The following is a 19,607-nucleotide window of genomic DNA, read 5'->3' on the forward strand; positions in this document are numbered from 1 at the left end:
AACATTTGTTCCTCTGTGATCATTGCCAGAAAGAAAAGGAACTTGCTCAACTTGGATCACGTTTCTTAGACTCATTAACCTATTTTTTAAAGTGTTTAATTCCCTCTTGTTTCCAACTTTTCTGGAATTAAAGAAAAAAAAGGAAGGAAATCCAGCAGGCCCCATTTTAATTATAACCCAACAATTTATTAATAGAACAGTAATGAAGTTTCTGAAATTTGATTTCTTAATCAGGGATCACTGTTATTTTTGTGCCAGATTTAATAGTTTAATTTTGGGTGCCTCTTCCCAACCCCTGAAATTTTAATCAGAAGTTTCAAGTGTACATGTCAATGAGAAGTTAAAGGCCAAATTTAATAACATTTTCCACCTTGGGAAATTAAAAGAAGAGCCTTATTCTCTGAAATCCATTATTAACAGTAGATCTTAATTAAACACAGTTATGGCCCTCAATATTTTGTCTGTGAGGAGAGGTTGGTTTAAGTATTTTTCCCTTTTTTGGATTGAAGAACTCCATGATATTCAGTAGTTGGGCTTTTAACTATGTGTAAATAAGTTGTTTACTGCGTCTTATTTACAATTTTTAATTAAATCAACATTCTTCTCTGGCTTCGTGGCTTATCATGGCAATGTATTTTTATTACCTGCTGTGCTCTTGGATTTTAAATTATTTATGTAAATATATTATTGCAGTATTTATTTTCAGTAAGCAACATGACTGAATGCTTCAGAGATATCTTCACAAGAGAAGTTTATTATAGCTCTAAAGCATATCTAATTCATTAAGTAGAATTTAAATATAGCATTTGAAGCTGGAGAACTCAGAACCCAAACTGCAGTGAGTTTCATGGGAATAAGAAAGACAGCCATAAATATCTGAAGTGGTTTATGCAAGTTATATATTTATATGTGTTTGTAATTGCTTTTATCTGCACCTGATTCCAGCTGACTCCACATAACGTAGGAGGTTTCTGGAAGCACTGAATAATCTATTCAGTCAATATCTGAGGGATCAATTTTGCATACTTTGTTTCACGTCATGCCTTTTAAAAGTGCTTTTGTTGCAGATAGAGGTCAACAGACTTGCTTTTTGGAGTAAACTACCATCACATACAGAAAGACTATATAATGAGAGACAGAAAGTTGTGAGCAGCGAACCTTATGAAGTAGCATGCATAGTCATTGTTAAATATATCTCCTAGAGTCTGAAGGACTTGACTTTGATTCCTAACAACAGATTTGTTTTTTCCTGGTGCAGACAGAAGGGTATTTCTATTGTTATAAATGAATGGCTGAGCCATGCTTTCTGCATGCAGCACCAGAGTTTTTCACTGTAAGTTATACCCAAGAGCATCTTGAGTTGGCTCTGCAGTTTTATTTATGACCTGCCTGAACCCAGCCACTGGGAATTTGTAGCACATCTCTAGATCTGAAGTTGCTGTATATTGGGCAGTGGAAATTGTTTTTCTTCGCCTTTCTCATTTAAGTTAGAAGGGAAGCCAGGTAGAGAGGGAAGCAAAACTTTTTCCTCTTCTGTCTTGTGTACCAAATTTTGAAACACAGAAACACTGACTCTAGAGAGTTGCAGGTACTGGGGCAGGCAAACAGTGCTTGAAAAGGAGAGGTGCCAATTCCATCATGACACACAACTACCACCATAGTTTCAGGTACTTGCTAATCACTAATTAGCTAGACAGCACACTGCAGAGTAGTTTCCCATGATCAGACTGAAGAGAGTAAAAGGGAGGAAAATCCCAGTGCTGAGAGGATTAAAACACATGCAAAATGTGGAAACAAGATCCTAAAGAAGCCGTGGGCAGGATTTTATAGTGACTGCTCAGGGAGGCCACTTTGACCTGTTACCATCAGTGTCAGAGCTACGATATTGCAGGTCCTTCTCTTCCTCTGAAAAATGAACAAACGTTCATAGTTTGCTTCCCAAAATCTGTTATTCAGTCCTTTTATTACTCATATGGATTCCTTGCTTTAATTTATAGCCAACCTGTCAACACCTCCTGTTTAACACCTTGGGAAGTTCCTAGGATCCTAAACTGCTTCATGCATTTACCTTGGTAAACAGCTCTACGTCTCCCCAGTTGTTTTTTGGGTTGGTTTTTTTTTCCTTTTTATTGATACTCCCTGTCTCTGCATTAGGGCAGATGTTAACCCTATTCTCTTGTTTTCTGATTTTGCATGTCTTCATTTTTAGTGTTAAAGGACAATCCTATGTAACAGTTGATGTTTTGATATCTCAGTTTTTGCCTTGCAGGGAGGTGGGGCAACCTCCCCATGCTCTCTTTTGCTTATCCATACTAACATCATAAAACTTCTTCCTTACTGCTGCCAAGATTTAGGGGAAAGATTAACACATGTGAACAGACATTTCTTATAGGTGTTTTTGCTCATCCACTAACATATAAAAGAAAGCCCAGCAATGAGAAAAATTTCAATTTAAAATCTGCCTAAAGCAAGGATCCTAAGAATTCTCAATCCAGAGATTGGGAATTGCTGTGAATCAAGACAGCAATTCAGAGTTTTGAAGGGAACCCATCTACCAGCAGCCAACCTCTAACACAAGGCCGTCAGAGCATTGTATTCCTAAAATTTTTTGTTCTGCTTTACTGTGTTGGCATAAATCATACTTAATATGTTGATATTAAAGCTGTATGTGATAGAATTGAGAACCTCTGTATCCATGTAATCAAATAAGCCATAAAAACCAATTTTAACTTCCCTTGATATTACCTTAAGAATCTAAAATTCTTGATTAATAAGGATGAATGTAACATTTAAGAGGAGTTTAATTACACCCTCTGTCTTTATCTCACATAACAATATTATGCCACATTATGATTTCAACCATGTCAGCACTCAGAATGAATGACTGTGAACTGTGAAATTATAGGCCACATTTTTCATGTCACTGACTAAACAATATTGCAGATCTTCTTGAGGAAATACAACAATAGGATATATCAGTCACAAGTTATGCTTGCAGTGGAAGCCAGATCTTGACAATAACTCACTTTGTCATTACTGTTCTCTTCTGGTTTCAAAGAAGGCAGGATCTTGTCTCTGGAAGAAGTAAAGACTATCTTGATTATAATAAGTTGGCTATCAAATAGGGGATGCTACGTGAGGAGGCAGGTTGACAGGGAGGGGGTGGTGGGAATTCAGTTACTATTTTATGGTCATTGCACTCTTGAGTTAAAGTCAGCCAAGTTAGATCATGTGTGCATGTCTGGATGCAGTTTCAGTAGTTTTCAGTGATGCTTTGACAGAGATTTATTTGTACTGGTGATATGGAAAGACTGTAACTCCAGCAACCAGTGTTATTTTTATAAGAGATCAAAAGATGGAAAAGTGAGCATTCAAATAAAAGCTTGCCAGGGAGACCAATAACAGGTCTAAGCTAGAATCCTGTCACCAAGCAGAAGCACCAATTAAACCATTCTTCTTGCTCTTGTGGAGTTCAGCACTTCTGTCTTTAAAACAGGTGCAGCTCTTAATAGATTAAAAGTTGTCTGGCATTCAGTTTCTGATTGGAAATGAAAAACTAGAGTTCTTCCAAAGCTTTTTGTCTTGATGTGAAGATATGCCAATGTTATGGCTCCATTTCATTAATTTGCAGTCTCCAAAATGTAGAGTGAGCTACAGACACGCTGAATTCGGTGGCAAAATTCCTACTGAATCTAGATGTAGGATTTCATCTCAGAGCTTCTGATAATTGTGTACAGCCACTACTCAGCAGCAAAACATCCCCAGCCTGTGTGTGTTGAGGAGTGAAGAACTCCATTTTATTTCAGGCTCACAAATGGTTATTCTTAGAGTGGAATTAAAGTCCAGTAAGGAAACTGTCAGAAGGCCTAAGCACTCATTTTTACTAAATGGAGCTCTGCAATGCTACTATAATAGGAAAATACACTTGTAGAGTTCAATTGGAATTTTTCTATTAACTTAGTAATAAGGATGCCAATTTCTGTAAAATAGTTTCTGAGTAAGAGTGAAATTATACACATTGTTAAGCAGCAGTAAGCCTGGAGATCCATTCTTGGGTCAAACATGAATTGCTAGGGACTGGCTTCTTCCTAATTTTATTACTGTCATGCCCTAAGTAAATATGTTTATAGAGACCTCCATGCTTATTCTGCATATTGATAGGTAATTTTTATTTGTATGATCACTTGGGGTAGCTCCATTGGGCAGTACTTAGCACAGCATTGCCTTGGAGAACTTGCCCAGGTTTCATGGAGTGTTCCAGGACCCCAGAGAACTTTTACACATTTCCCTATTTTAATGGGTCTGTCAAAATAAAATTTCCTTCTTTGACTTTCAAAAGGGAAATTTCCAATAGAGATCTACCAGCCTGAGGCTTGCCTTCTCTGGAGGTTAAGCCCTGGGTCATTGGTGGCATTTTCTATATTTAAAAAGAAAGAAAAAAAAAAAAAAAAAAAAAAAAAAAAAGCGGCCAGAGTATGTATGATAAAGCTTCAAGGCTAACACAAGAAAATGTTGCATCAGTAAGGCACAAGGCTTACAGCTTCAAAACTGTCTTTTCTTACAGCTTCAAAAAAGTCTTTTCTGGCCCTGGAAGCTAAGTTAACTAGTGCATAAAACCTATGGAAATCAAAAAGGAAAACAATATTGTCTTAATTTTCCATAGCTGCCCAAGGAGGCTGTGGATGCCCCATCCCTGGAGGCATTCAAGGCCAGGCTGGATGTGGCTCTGGGCAGCCTGGTCTGGTGGTTGGTGACCCTGCACGTAGCAGGGGGTTGAAACGAGATGATCCTTGTGGTCCTTTTCAACTCAAGCCATTCTATGATTCTATGATAGCTTCATGTTCGTTTTGTTAATTGAGTGAAACTCATGAAAACCGTTAGAGAATTGAGATTTTTACTCAAGAAAAGAAGAAAAGCCCATAACTTTAATCATTGCATAACTGTAACCCGTTGAATTAGCTATTAATTTAACATTTAGGTGAGTGTTTTCTTTTCAGCTTCTGTCATTTCAGGAAACAAAATTTCAGGAAACAAAAAAATTTAAGGTTTTGATGCCTCTATTTTTTTCTGTCAATTGAAACACTAAAATTTATCCCATAATGACAGTGTGGTTATGCTATCAGAGGCTGGCAAACTATTCAGATCCCTGATAACATGAAAAATATCTATGAGAAGTTTAACTCTTGGGAATCCAATGCAGGGTTAAATAGTGTAGAGTAACTACGACATAAGAAAACTTAACAGATAAATGGCTTTGTCTAAGTGAGCAAGTATCACTGTGTCAAATTCAGGTTAAACAACTATAATTCGTCAATATCTTGTCTTTTTAGTAGTCAGTCTCATCACCTCTCCTGAAAATCTTTCCCATGTCATAAACAGATACCACTGTGGAGTTCTTTCCTCTAACTTCTTCAGAATTTCCATCATTGGTCAGTAGATACCTTAAATGACATGCGTTTGTCATGTTGCCCATATGATATGTTTTGCAGACTAACTAGCAGAACTTAATTTCTGCAAGTATTCTTCCCTGTTAATATTTACATATAAAATGTATTTTGCAGAGGCATCAGTAAGAGAAGGGGTGTTACAGTGCATATTTCCTGAGTAAATACAACTGAGTGTGGTATCTGACTTTTAATGTTTTTGTTCAACAAGTGAAAAGTAGTATTTCATTTCTCCTGCATCCCTTGGAGGCGCAGGCATAAGGAGAAAACAAATCAGCACAGCAACCTATAACAAATGTAACAACCTAGGCTTGATGACATTATAAATAAAACAACTAAGACATGGTTATACACAATCTTGAAAAGTGACGAGGGCCAGACAGGTAGGAGGGTGCTCCATGGATTTTAAAGTGCATTTGGACAGCTTGAGTGCTTGAGAATCTGATTCATAGAGATCAGAAAAGGTAAATCACGCTTCCCTTTTCATTCGTCATGGCCATTAAAGACAGTGAGTTAGGCAAACCAAAGCGAGTGGCCTGAAGTATAGGAAAAGATACGGCATAATATCCCAGTGTGCTTCAGCATCTGTGACAGAAAGTAATTACATGGTTGTTTTTTGGTATAGTTCAGTGTACTCAGTCAAATAAGCCTTGCCTAGCAGTTCATTATTACGTAAAAGTTCATTATTTCAGAAAGAGTCTAATATAACAAAGAACGAAAGAAAATTAATTTTCTTCTGTCAGAAGTACACCCGTGAAGTGCGTAGCGTTTTCAAAATCAACTGGAAAAGAAATGTATTTTTTGGTATTATTAGCCAGGAATATACACGCCTTTCTCTTAATGTTATTGGATTGGGCAGTCAGGTGAATTTTTTCTCGAATTACATATTTTCACACTATCCCATGTGCTCCTGAATGTCTCACCTACCACTTCCTTGATATTGAATGCCACAAGGCTAGGAAGTATTTTAAGTCAATGGATATTAAATCCTCAGGGCTATGTAACTATACAAATGCATCAAGACAGTCTGTTTTCCTATACAGAGATAGTTATTTTTAAACAAAGCTAAACTAAAGGACCTAAAGGAAAAACATCTTAATTGCTGGAGTAACACCAGAGTGACATATTTTGAGGAATTAGTTAAGTTCTGTTTCTGTGGGAACAAAGATATTAATTTGTTGGCTCTCCAATGATTTACAAAACACTTGAAGAGTTTCCAGCTCTTTCAGATAAAGTCAGGCCATTAATCAAACATTAGATGGCTTTGTCTATGTTTATTATGTAGATGCTGTCATACAATTAACATCATCATGTTCATGTACTGCAGTGTACAAAACATAATCTGATGCTGAGCAATGGCAAGGGTGCCTTTTTCATTAGGATTTCAATATAACACAGGTGGTTTCATACATACCTCTATATAATTTTCCAGAAGTAATGCTTATGCGGACTGATTCTCATATCTATATGAAGAACACAGAATATTTTGGCTTGGCTAGGAGTTCCACACAGCTTCTCCCTTGAGGTAGCATTCAGGTCAGTCACATAAGAGTCTGAGACTGCAGAAGCCTTGCATTCCCCACCTCCTACACCCAGCACTGTGTACTAGCAAGAACTCCAATATCCAGCACACTGCTGTAGCTTCTGCTGAGCTCCCTGCTGCAGGGATCTGGTGGCAGCAGGGGAAAGATGTGTTGATGTTTTGGTCTTTAGAGCTGGCAGCTATGTGGCAAGGGCAGGAGATGGGTTAATGAAACTGTCTGACCTCCCAGATAAAGCTGTTCCCCCAGACTCCCAGCCCACGGCTACAGAAACACAAGCAAAATGGGAGATGTGTAAACTAAAGCATGTGTAATGGGGTGCACAGGGACTGATGGGAGCCTGCAGTTGCAATGGCACATGGAGCTCTGGAGGACCACAGGAGAGGCTGTGAGGGTACCTGGGGTGTGCAAACTCTCCCTGTTGAACAAGCACTCTCTAAGAGATGTCAGTTATTAATTCAGTTATTACTGTGAGCTGGAAACATGAAATACACTTCTGGGAGCCAGCTCCACATACAGCAAAGGCTATAAATAATGACTCAGGCTGTACTCTGTTGTGAGAGAAAACAAGATTCAAGCCAGCTCTCTTGCCTGGATGGGGTTCAGTCCAGCTCCCAGGATCCGTGTTTTCCTTTAACTTGAGGGAACTCTGGATTCTGGTGCAGATTTCTATCACTCCAGACTGTGCCTATCAAATACTTCAAAACACTCACAGGATTAGCAACCAAACCGCGTCTCACCAAGATGAGTTTCTGCAGAGGGAGCCCATGCCAGCTGTAAGTCTTGTCTTAGCTGTTACATGCACACAGCTTGAGCAGAGCCGGGGGTACAGAGCCGTGCAGTAGATGGGGAAGGGGAGCAAAGAAGCAGGAATGGTGCTGTGTTCCTTCCAGGCCCCCAGACACAGCCTGCCAAGAAACTCAGAGCCACGTGGAGGCTTTTCTAAGTCAGCAGAACATTACTGCTCTCCTATCATCTCCTGCATTACGGAGCTTGCCTTAGAAACAGCTGAATCTTAGAAATGAGTCCTGTGCAAACTCAGCCAACTCCGGAATGCCCAGCTCTGTCAGCACAGGAAATGATTTCGATTACTTTTCTCGCAGTATCAGCTTCTTCACAGATTTTCTTTCTGAGTTGTTACTTATTGCACGGTCAATTTATTGTATGTTAAATTTTGTTCTTTCTCACACTGGTGTCTTCTTTCTTCATCCCTTGTTGTTAAGCTAAGAAAATCTAGTGAAAATGCTCTTTTGTAGGTATATTGGATTCAATGCTTGATGCAGCCAAGGGATCCCTAATTATATTTTCCTTGAAGAGAAACCTCATGAAATTAGGACTCCGCTTCAGGTTACTCTGTTGGAAGAATTTGGCCTTTATAATGAAATTCTTCCTTCATGCAGTTACTTAGGCATACCAAATGGCCACGATTGATGTGATCGCTCTTCTGTAAATGCTAATTGCTGGGTCTGTTCTTTTCTGCAGTTATGTGCTCTCTTCATAGCAGCACTTCACACCTCTGGTTGAGAGATCAACTCCAGATAGACTCCATTTCTCCTTCTTCCTTGCTCAGAAGCTTTCACTTTATCTCTGGTGACCTTCCCTTGACAGACTAGACAGGCATGTCCTTTGAGGCATCTCTCTCACAACTTTAACTAATGTTTTCTGCTGATCCCAAGGTTGCAGTTTGTTATTCTGCAATTATTTTTTGAGAAAAGGTCTCTCTTGTTAATTTTTTTTTGCTTTTTTATGGCTATGATCCAGATTTTTGTAGTGGAATGGAATAGATTTCATAGAGCATTTTCAAGGTGTCTGTGACTTCTAAGCAACTGTCCATTCAGCAGGGTTTGCAATCTTTTACAACTCAGAAACTACTCATAAGATTCAGTAATTTGCCTTTATTTGGAATTGCACTGTTTTGGCTAAAACCCACTCCCTCACTTTCCCAACTTCTGTTTATTTTTTTCCCTTTATTTTTCCCAGGTTTTAATTAAAAAAAAATAGTAATCTATAATTCATAAATACTGGGGTTGGTCTCTTCTCACTGGTGACAGGACAAGGGAAAATGGCCTCAAGTTGCACCAGGGTAAGTTTAGGCTGGATATCAGGGAAAACTTCTTTACAGAAAGGGTTGTTAAGCACTGGAATGGGCTCCCCAGGGAGGTGGTTGAGTCACCATTCCTGGGTGTGTTTAAAAACCATTTGGATGTGGTGCTCAGGGACATGATTGAGTGGAGGGTTGGTTGTTAGGGTAGGATGGTTAGGTTGTGTTTGGATTTGATGATCTTTAAGATCTTTTCCAACCTGAGCAATTCTATGATTCTATAATCTGTGAATATTCTATGATTCTATGATTCTTCACTTCCCAATGAGCAGCTGTAATTAACAGGAAGAGCAGTTCATGCTCAGTATCAAAGGAAGCCATCCTAGGTATAGCTTGCTTCTCTAGCAAAAGGGAAAATAACCTGTGACAAACTGAATTTTCAGCTGTTTTCAGGGCGACAAGGAGTTTTTCCCATCTCTGAGATCTCCTAGTCCCAGTCGCTTCTCAGTTTATACTAGAGAGTAATTCTTTGCCAAAAGGGGACAAGAAGGAGGCAGGTGAACATGAAAGGAATATGACACAGTGCACAAAGAACCCTGATGCACCAGCATCTGCTGTGAATGGCATTGATGCTGTGATGGCCTAAGATTGACACAGGCCATAAACTGTGCTAAAATGATTATTCAGCATATTCATTAATTAGTTATGCTTTCCTTTTGGAAATTAATTTGCAGAAACATTAATTCCCTTCCTTCCTTATGAGGCAGTCCCAAAGTTAATAGATGTTAATGGGGCAGGAGTGGAACTTACAAGCAGTTTTTTGCATCCCATGACTGTAAACCTTCGCTGCAACCCAGGCTCATTTCTCCCCTGCCTCCATGAGGAGTGCTCCGCGACTCTGGGAAGATTTTGCTTGGGCAGAAGTGAGCTTTTATGGCAGCTGGTCAAAGTAATCCACTGCTGGAAGCAGCCCAGTTCCTGGCTGTAGGATCCGCAGTGCAACAGCAGTTGCATTGATCCAGAGAGACTAATGCTTCACAGCGGTGAGCCAATTCTCACCTCTTCTGTTTGTCCCTTGGAAAAATATCTCCCGCTGTAACTGCAGAAATGTTCTGCTTCTTGGCTGTGTTCAACAGTGGTATTTCTGTAGAGAATCTGCTGGGCTATTACAGCTTTTTTTTTCTACATTTGAGAGCTATGCAGACCCCAGCTTGAAAGAGAAAGCAGCAAAAGGATTTGCAGTGGGAGAAGCTGCTTATGCTGGAAGCGCAGTTGCAAAGAATTGGCATGTAGAGAAACTTGATTGAGTTTTTCTGCCAAAACCTCCTCTAGATACTTCATAAAAGAACCTCCGGCTCATCTCACTTTGATTAGCTTCTGAGGCACAATTGCTACAATGAAAAAACGGACTGATTTGCATGTGTCGACAATTATTCTATCAGTAACAACCTGATTATACTAGGTGTGTTAGTCCCAGATACGGTGTGTTATTCCCTAGCTTTAGGAATAATTCAGATGCTTATAGCCTCTGGGTTCATTTAACCATAGCCCTAATCACTTCTGATTAAAAAATACATAAATGTGTTTGGTCTTGTTGTTGTTACACCTCAGTTTCTAGGATTATTATTATTATTATTTTGCCCTGCAGGAAAAAAAAAAAAAAAAAAAAAAAAAAAAAAGCTGAAAATTACTTCTCGGTACAGAGAAACATTTGGAAGACTGTACAATGAAAACAACAAAACTGCTTTTCCTTTTCATAATGGTTTATTTAACTACCTCATGATTACAATTTTAGTATTCTCATTTGATTAATTGCTGTAGATTCTGGTGGTTATTATTATTATTATTCTATTTGCAAGAGCACTCCAGTTACTTCCTTGACGTTTACCAAGGGTTCTGTGCCTATTCCTTCTGCACACAAGTAACTAATTAGTCAACCATTTTCTGAGCTGATATTTCTCAGTGGCAGGGGACTAGAAACCGAATTTCATCTAATTTTTCATTCTGTTTTGATCATATCGTTGTAGATGGATAATTGCGATGAAAGGCAACCTGCTCTATCACTGTGTGATGTGCAAAATAAAGTTGAGATGATGAATATTTTTGTTCAGATAGTGAGGTGGGGTGCATCATTTTAAAAGAGCCCTGTAGATGAAAGTAGAAGGCATTACTGTCTGTAGTGTGGCTGCAGCCCTACGAACTCTTCCCTTTGAGAACAAGAACTGCTCCCAGTGCTAACAATGATGAGACTGGAGCCCAACCTGAAGAGTGTGTGCTTGCTGTCTGAGCAAAGCAGCTCCTTGCCTTTTGAGCGAGGTGCAGAATGGACCTATTCTGATTTCCACTGTGCCCCTTCTGATCCAGTGAGTAGCAGGAAGCAATATTGGGTATATATTGATCTGTCTTTAGCAGTAGGGATGCACAGCTGAAGCTGTCTCATTTGACCTTCTCTGCTAAATCCCATGTGCTACAATTTGTCAGTATTGGCAATACTTCATTTTTATTTCAATGAGACAAAAAACATTTCTGTGTGAGGTATGCATGCTCCTTAATTCTCTCCGCGGGGTCTTCACGTGGCTCTGAGTGAAGCCAGAAGAAAATTGCACAAACAGAGATATCTCAGCAAATAATCCCCTCCCACCCATAGAAAACAATATTTATGTTGCAGCCCAATTAACCTCAGAAAGGATTGAAGTAAGCAATTTCTTGTGGTTTTGTTTTGCTTTCTTGGGTTTAGTTTTGTGTTGTTTTTAAGGGAAATCATTTCCACCAAGATTTTGTTGTAAGTAGAAAATACACCTCTGTGTGCTGTGTTTTGTTATTTCTAATGGGAATATGCACATGTATAAAACTTTTAAAGTGGAATTTTACTTTTTAAAGCTGGAAATGGTACAGCACGGGCATGTTGCTATAGACCAAGTAAGGTTTCCACTTTTTGTCTGCTTTTTTAGACTCTTTGTAACAGAAAAGGTATGTTTTTAATCCTAAAGATATGGGGGGTGGAACACCAAACAGATGCTTTAGAAATGGTTTTTAACACCTCCAGCAGAATTTTCTATCTCTTATTGATGTGGTCCAGGCAGATACCAGGGGGAAGTCTGTAGCACAGAGAAGTCATCCTCCTGAGCACTGGGCAGTCTGGTTTTTGCCATGAATTTCTATATATTATTCATACACTGAAAAGGAGGCTGACAGAAGGCTCAGACAGGAGCTTGTTCTGGAGAATATCCTGTGTCTGTAGTGCAGGACAAATTGCTGAGCTTTTCCAGTGCTGTGCTCAGCCCTGTGGTACCACCATGTCCTTTAGGACAAGATGAAATGGGTTTGTTTTTTGAGACTGGATTCAAAGAAAGCTGATATTAACAAGTTTCTGGCCAAAATCATGAATGTGTATAAACCTTAAGCCTTAGATGCAATGTATATCAGTCCTGTGCAGCAGAGCTGCATTTTGTAGTGTCTGTACCCTGTCCACTCTACATCCTAGCAGATATGCTTGTACTTGGGAGGAGATTATTACTTTATTTCATGTGCCAGGTTGGCATTTGAGCCATTAAAGTATGTGCCTATTCAAATACGGTTAGAATAAAGCATGTGCATGTGTACGTTTGGACAGAACCTCCTAGAAACTCAAGAGATGCTGTGGGATCACTTGGGAAAGGGCTGCAGCAGTGAATTACAACTGCAATGCCCAGCCCGAGAGCTGAGCTATGCACCAATGCGCTGCTAATGAATTCACCCTGGGATACATCCAGTTTATCACAGAGAAACATGAATTTGGGGACCAAAAATGCACAGAGTGACTTGTGGCACAACATTGATGGGGGCTTTATTTTTTAAAATTGTACTCTTTAAGTTGACATTTCCAGCCTGTAAAAATACAGGCTGTCTGCAAACACATAAATCTGTTCCATGCAGCTGAAAAATGGCTATTGCATAAATCCTCTATCAGCAATAAGCTTAAAAATGCATTTGACCTAATACCTTTCTTAACAATGTGGCCAGAAAAATTTATTTACTACAGTTTTTGTTGTTGTTGTTGTTAATGATGCATTTATTCATATTAGTAATAGAATATTTCAGTTAAATTTGCTTCTTTTTTAATTTCCAATTGTCTACCTGAAGCAGTTTGGCTACTGCAGGAGAGCACTGCAGGAGATATTTCACAGCCCTGCTGCTCATTTAGCATACAGCCATACTTCCAGTAACAGCATTTCAACCTAAATTTGAAGCCAAGCATTTGGTATGACCATATATTTAATTGGAAAAGATGGTTTAACTATGCTTAGTTCACCATTTTCAGTGTACAAGTCAAATACAGGGAGTGGAAAGTGCAAACTTAACAATTCAGATTTAATTTTTTTTGAGTTTTTATTGGCATCATCTTATGCAGATCATTGGGCATTTCTCAGCTCCGTCTTAATAGAGTACGTTTACAAGGGATATGTGTATGTCAAGGTTTTGCCCAAAGGCAGGTAGGTTTAGGATTCAAAACGGGTCTTAAAAACTGTGGGTGATGGTTTTGAGAAATCTCAAAGTTTGATGTACAGAAGAGATTTTCTGAAGCCTTTTGAGGTTCAGCAACCAATGCGATATCAGCACTTGTTTCTCTTAGGTAATGTCTTGGCCTGTAGGTTTTGAGATGATTAAATGCTTAGATTTTGCCTCAGTAACATTCTGCGATGAAATACTTATGCTTCTGTTTTCCCCATTATAATAAATCCCACAGCTGCTTTTTAGTCATTTAGGGTCATATCCCCAATACAGTGGACAGACATCTGTGCTAGCTTTAAGCTAGTGCTAGCCATGATCTGTCATGGAGAGTACTGAGCTCAATGCAGGTTTTTTTTTTCCCTCTGTTCATTCATATTACATGGATGAAAAAGAAATTGCTAAAGAACTGATTCATCTAGCTGACTCTGTAAGGCTGCAGGGTGTTGCTGTATAAACTTACGAGTGTCTTATTAATTGGGTGACAAACTAATGGTCTTTACTCAGCATTGATCTCAATCTGCTCTCCTGACTATTTACCATTACCAGTTCCCATACACTGCCTGGCCATTATTCTGGTCCCTCATATGTAAACCTGAAATGTCTAGTAGCCAGCTGTTCTATGGACAAACCATAGACCTATTGCAAATGGCACATGGAGCTATTAATGTGTCACATATACATATTGGTATATAATGTATCATATATTGATATTATATATCATTATAAGTAGATTGATATGCCAGTTGCATCCCCATGGGAAGCACAAGACCCACAATTCATATATAAAACCGTTGTGATGGAAGCAACAAGGAATATGGGAATTAAAAAGTGCCAGGGTAGCACTGTATATCTGTTTACTAACGGCAATGCAGTTAATCTTATGTACAGAAAGCGGTACTGATTAATTTTTGCCCCTATCTCTCCTAGCACATAGCCATTTACCTGCTGACATGCTTTTGTTATTTCAGGCAGTTTTATTTGAATTGCTAATAAATTATGAAAAAAAACTTAGCTTTGAATTATTACTCAGATACGCCTGCATAACAGAACACCCTAAGCAACAGCAGAGTTACACTGAAATTCTTGTGATCTTGTGCCCATAGCAGTAATGATATAGTTCTGACAATACTGCCATGCCACCTGCGTGTACTCATTTAAAAGGAGACAGAAACCAAGGCACAGAATTGTTGGGACAGACCAGTGCCAACTGCACTGGGGCTGTATGGTGGGCACTGGCTCTTCGTTGGACTGCAGACCATTGCTGACTGTTGTATGAGATGCTAAATCTGTGTATTTCTTAATACTTAAGAGGTTATAGGACCTTTTGATATCCAAATGGGAAGACATAGGTGGAAGTAGTATTGAAAGGAGGCATGAAAAGCCTGGTGAATAATTGAGTTCCTTCATAAATGCTTACTTATATCTTCCTCAAGAAAATGTGATGAGTAACTCCTACCGGTGACTGATTCAATTGCCAGATATTTTGTTAATGTGATGAATTCAGTTGTGCCCAGTAATGTCTTCTTGCTACTGTTAGGGCATGCTGTGTCTTTTGCTGCCTTAATTAGTGAAGGCAAAAGGTGCTGGTGATTCAGTGGAAAAGATGTTATGTGGTGGTAAGGTAATCTTGATTGTTCAGGTTGAATTGGTGTCATGAGATGAGATTTGTGTCAGCTTGATTTAAAGATTAATAATGTCTGTGTTGGGAGGATTTTTCACTCAGAGACAAAATGAGGGTGTCATGCTGAGCTCCTAAGCTCAGAAAACACAAAGTTACCTGCCACGCTAATCAGTTTACTTGAGAAGATCATGAAGAGCTCATGGAAAGAGTTCAGAGACTGCTGTTATATGGTACAGTCCCAGCAGGAACAAAACAGATATGGTAACTTCAACACACCCACCTAATTGTCAGTGAAATGCTATGGATTGAGAAATGTGAATGATGTGAATGCCTTCCATTCAGAATAGAAATGTGTGTTTATACTTTGTAGGGGAAATGTTGGGTATAGTCAACCCTGATATATTTTCCTTATGTCAGTAGGGCCAGAATCCATAAAAGCTGTGAATATGAATGTATGAATAAGCTTTGTTACATTTCTGATACTGACTCCTTCCAGTCAGACTGAACAGATTGAAATGCTATGAAAATGGTTGCTGTCAATATTTTGACACTTTGAGTTTCACCCAGGACCAGTAAGCACACACACGCTCACACTGACACATGCACATAGAAGAGAGAATGAATTTGGAATCATCTGGTTTTGTCTCTATTTTAAATGTGGTTTAAAAAAAAGGAGTTAACTGTACAATTTGAAAATGACAGTGATGATTTTTTTCTGCATGTTAAGAAAGCTATTCAAATTACTCTTTTCTGCTCTGCCTATCTCAGTACTTTTGATGTCCGTCGTTGCATTATGTTCTCAGTCCTCTAGCGATCTTTTAGTAATTTTATCCTTTTCAAAGCTTCTCAAGGCAGAAATACATCCTTACCATTTTAAAGCTATGACTTGGTGTTGTGGTTTAACCTGCCAGGTGGTTGAACGCCACATAGTTGTCCGCTCTCTCCCTCCCTTCCCACTTGGATAAAAGAAGAGAATTAGGGGAAAAAAGCAACAAAGTAGGATTCGTAGATTGAGATAAAACTATTTACTATTAGATACTAAAAATGGGTAATAGTTACATATTCATATGTATTAGTGTATATAACAAGTGATGTGGAAGCAATTGCTCACCACCCAGTAACCCATGTCCAGCTAGTCCATGAGCAATGCAAGAGAGCGGGATGAACTCACACTCCTTTCAAAACTCTTTTTACATGGTATCTTCTGCCTTGCTCACTAGTTAGCCATGGTGTCACCTTGCTGCCTGTAGCCTGCAGTTCAGACTCTAGCTGCAAAGTCATATACTTCATTGGGCCAATACCACTGAACCACTTCTGTTGCATCTTGTTAGTCACACAATCTCTGTACAAGGTGAGATGAGCAGTGCCCACATGAACAAGGCTGAAGAACTGCCACCCTTCCCAGCCTGTCCAGCTTGCTCACCTTAACTCTTGTCAGTGCCACAAAGCAAGCTGGCACAGACGGGTCATTCAGTGTGGATTTGGCACTGCTCTTTCCTGTTGTGATGATACTCAATATGTTCAAAATGCCTCATTTTGCCTTGCTTCTGTTTCTGTTATAGCTAAGGGCCAAGACCCCTTGACTCCACATGGGAAAATTCTGGCAACTACTAAGCTCTGGCAGTCCTTGCCAAGAGCAGCATCTGACTCTGCTCCTAGATGCCTGGCTGCTCTCCTTGACCCTCTGGGCTATTTGACTGTTGGCTGTGAAACTGTTGTTGTGGCTAATGCAAGGTTGTGGTTCTGAAAGATCTCCATGTCTACCTTATTAGCTCTATTCTGCGTAACAGTTTTCTGTGCAAATCAAGCTGCCAGCCACAACTACCAAGCATGTCTGCTAGCCACCCCAGGAGGCATCCTCTGAATTATTTACCTGCATTACAAGATGAGAAAGATGACATTTATGCATTTAAAATCATTTCCATATATTTGCTATTTTATTGTAGTTCTGCATCAAATAGTCGAAGGGCACAGATTGATTTGTATTCCCTTCTGCATCTATAGCCACTCTGCATCTGTTCTTAATACTATAGCTAAGGTATATACTTCCCAGCAGGTAATTTCCAGGGAACTGTTTCTTCTGCTTCTTTTGCAATACCTGCCTTACAGATAATGCCAGAGCATGAACCTTGTGCAAGCAGATAACAGCCACACAGGCTACACCCAGTCGCCCATACTCAGGTGTTCATATGAACCTCAGAGACTGTGTTCTGTTGATACGGTTTAAATTAAGAACAAGAAAACAAAGAAACTCTACAAGGTAGCACTAAATTTCACTACTACAAGATAGAATGAGTCTAAAATAAGCAGTAATTGGCATTCCAGAGAACACAGGCTTGTATACATCCATACAGATCTATCAACATGCTTTTCAAAACAGAGTGGGTGCAAGCAGGCATGTAAGTTCGTGTTTAGTGAGCTAAACATGGTCTGATTTTCAAGACCGCCACATATGAGTAGATCCCACCGGAGTCAAACATAAGAAGTGAAGTTCTGTATTCTGTATTTCTATTTTTATAGTGTTTTTCTTGATGAGTTTATCCTACATCTTTTGCTATCAGAGTCCTCAAAAACAAACACACGAACAAAAAAACCCACAGAACAATTATCTTGGCTCTACTGCAGTATGCTCACAAGAAGTAAAAAATGTGGGAAAGACAAAGTGCTACTTTCACAATATCCTGTGCCAAATCACAGGTTATACAATTCAGTGTTTTATTTGCACAGCCATCAGTGCTTTGTAGAGCAATCAGGGAAGATAATGCAATCCATTTTAAATCCTCATTACTTTAAAAGTGTTGAATCTTCTTAAATTGTTTCAGGGTTAATTGAGAATTTGCAGTTTTACAACGGAGTGTGAATTGTGTGGGTTGCCCTGGTTTCATGTGTTTGTGCGTCTCTTTGTTGCAAAGTTATAAAAACAACAGTAAAAAATACAAGTGAAATAAGGATCTGTGTTGCTACCAATCTAGCAACTTGTTTTTACAGGAGATAAAGCTCAGCTATTGATTAGTTCAGATGGTTACGTGGAGGGACATGTTGTGTTGATGGAATGTCTCACTTCATGTTAGCAGTTGCTTTTGCTTCTTCTTCATGTATTGCCTAAGGGATAGGAAGGAAGCCAATGGTTTAGAAACTCTCAGTGACTTCTGTTGGAACATAAGCAAGCCGTGTGTTTTGAGAGTCTTAGTAAAGAACAGCATTCACATAGCCAGTGTCTATTACCACCTCGTTCTTATGAAATGAGAGTATCCTATTGATCTTTGGAGTAGAAAGTCAAACTATAGAGCAGTTTATTTCAATGGTCCTGTGAGCCACGTGGCAAATCTGTAAGGATTATGGAGCTCTGTATGTTCTACAGCATAATTCAAGTATTCCTCTGCTTGCAGTTATGATGGATACCTGATATGTGGCCTGGGAAAAGATGCTTCTGTCCTGTTTCTCAGGCATAACTAACTGTGCTACCTAGCTCACAAATGAGGAATCCAGCATGTCCAGAAGCTGAACCTTTTTAAGCAACCAATTTTCTTCTTGCTGACTATTGTGGTGTCCATGCCCCCAAATTATTGTCTTTGCTTAATGACATCTTCCTATGGGATTATTTCCAATTCTGAGTTATAGCTGGGATGAGGGATGGGAGGGGACCCATTCTTCATTTCATTAAAATGACTTTTGGACAGTGACAGAGCAGAAGCTTTATAGGCCTGAGACAAGAACTGAGGCTGCAGAGGCAACTGGACAGGACAGATGACATTGCCCCTTCATTGTTAGGGGTGGGAAAAGACATACCTTAGTTTCTTAGAGGAATCTAGCAATTGACAGTGATTCATATTTCCTCTTCCCAGAGGAGAAAATAGACCAAAGCAAGCCTCTGAAGTAGGAATTCAATGATACCACGTCTCTGGTTGGCCTACAGTTGTTCTCCTTTTCTAGCAAATAACCATTTTCTTTCCTTTTACATGCTTTATTTCTTCCTCTCTAACAATCTGTTACATTTATTTACTTGCTCAGAAAATAGTTGCACACCTTGTTTGTAATGCCCTTCTCATCATATTGATCTAATTGCTACAACATCTATATCAAATTAATAGAAGCAAAAAACTACGGATCAAAAACTGCAGAACAAATGCATGCAAACAGAGCATCTGCATACAGCCCGCTCCTGAGTCAGACCCAATGAATCTAAACTCAATTTGGATATCACATCTCACATTTTACTGTATCTCCAGACCCATCCTAAATAATCAACTGCAAGGGGAAAAAAAAAAAAAAAAAAAAAAAAAAAAAAAAAAAATTTGGAAAAGCAATAAAAGGAAATAAATTCTAGTCCAAGCAACTTGAACTCGGAGTCTAGAAGAATGTGAGAGGATTTATGAAGTCCGTAAACACCACTGCTACTGCAGAGGCCTGCTGAAAGTATTCAGATACTTTAGCTGTGTAACACTCCTAAGACTCTTAGGAGGAAGCAG

The 19,607-nt window shown here is 39.1% G+C and overlaps 1 protein-coding gene across 2 annotated transcripts in view; it reads left to right on the forward strand.

Annotated features, from left to right (window-relative positions):
• CDH13 (cadherin 13) overlaps positions 1-19,607 on the forward strand; it is a 389,565-nt gene that overhangs the window by 342,630 nt on the left and 27,328 nt on the right. The gene's annotated exons all lie outside the window — the stretch shown is intronic.

Source organism: Coturnix japonica, chromosome 6 (assembly GCF_054131305.1).
Source record: "Coturnix japonica strain WE chromosome 6, WE-NBRP24, whole genome shotgun sequence".
NCBI lineage: Eukaryota > Metazoa > Chordata > Aves > Galliformes > Phasianidae > Coturnix > Coturnix japonica.